This window comes from Cornus florida, unplaced genomic scaffold (genome assembly GCF_030987335.1).
Source record: "Cornus florida cultivar Cherokee Brave unplaced genomic scaffold, ASM3098733v1 CherokeeBrave_3.0.0_Hap2_Chr07, whole genome shotgun sequence".
Taxonomy (NCBI): domain Eukaryota; kingdom Viridiplantae; phylum Streptophyta; class Magnoliopsida; order Cornales; family Cornaceae; genus Cornus; species Cornus florida.
Genome location: NW_026775577.1, coordinates 7,924,901 through 7,926,205, shown reverse-complemented (window position 1 = coordinate 7,926,205; position 1,305 = coordinate 7,924,901).

Sequence of the window (1,305 nt, the reverse complement as noted above, 5' to 3'; positions counted from 1 at the left end):
CACTATTTGAAAAGCATGCTTATATTGTGAGTTATGCCTATTGTATTGTTCACATGCTATGAATGGTATATGAAAGCATGCCCTATTGTATTTTGTGATAATCCATTATTGTTTAAATATTAGAATTACGAGAACATGCTTACTTGTGTTGTGTCAAATTCCTCATTTTCATAGTATTGAGATCATGAGACATGCATGTACACCATTGGGTTGCATGAAGGGAATAAATTGTTTTTGAAATGAAAATGGGGAGTTTTGGGAAAAAATGTTTTGATGAAAGTGTTTTGAAAAACTCGGTCGCCGCGGGGGTACCAAAGGGCCGGAGGTTAATATAGCTTAGAGGGGACTAGGGAGTCGCCCTAGCGTGGTTGAGCTAGCTGGGCCCCATAATGACACTACGGGGGTACCAAGGGTTCCTCTTGTGTCGCTGCGGGGTCACCAAAGGGTGGGCTGTATTAATAGTTGAAAGCGATGATTCTGATTGTGAAAATGGGGAGCGACATCGGCATGCATTGCATCTCCATTGTATCATATTATTTGTGTTGAGAATGATAATCATATGGTATTCTCCCCTATGTTGTATGACCCCAACTCCTATTGGCCTATTTTTTGTTTTGGATTCACGGGGTCTCATGAGGTGCGTCTTAGGTGTCACCTACTGAGCAAATTGCTCACCTCACCATACTTATATATTTTTTTTCAGGTCATGGCAAGGAAATGGCGGATGAAAATCCTCCGCAAGCTTGAAAGTCGTTAGAAGATGATTTTTGCTATTTTGTATTTGGCCATTTCATGTGTAATGGTAGTTTTGGGAATGTAAATAAGTTTGTATTTATAGCCATTGAGAAAATGTAATTAACTTTTAATTACACCAAATCATTTAGTGTATTTTAGTAACGTGTGGTAAATTATGTTAATAACGTGGTTGTTGCTATTGAATTTATTGTTGAAATGTATTAAAATTCCACGTAAGTGTAGTGGCGTGGGTGTTTGAATTACCAAAGGTTGGTGTTTATGGGTTACACAGCACAGTGGGAAGTGGAAGTGAAGATTTCCCAGAACTGGTCGACGTATAGCTTCACCGGTATCTTCACAGTGTGGGTTAATGTTGAATACGTTCCAAACCAGTCGACGTATGGCTTCTCATACGTCGATCCGTATCTTGGCAGTAGGTATTTCCACTGTTCATACCCTAAACCAATCGACGTATGATGCATATATGTCGACCTGTTTATGTCACTTAAGTAATATGTGTTTAGTTTCCCAAAATTACACTTTGGCACTCAAGTGAGGTTGCACGTAATT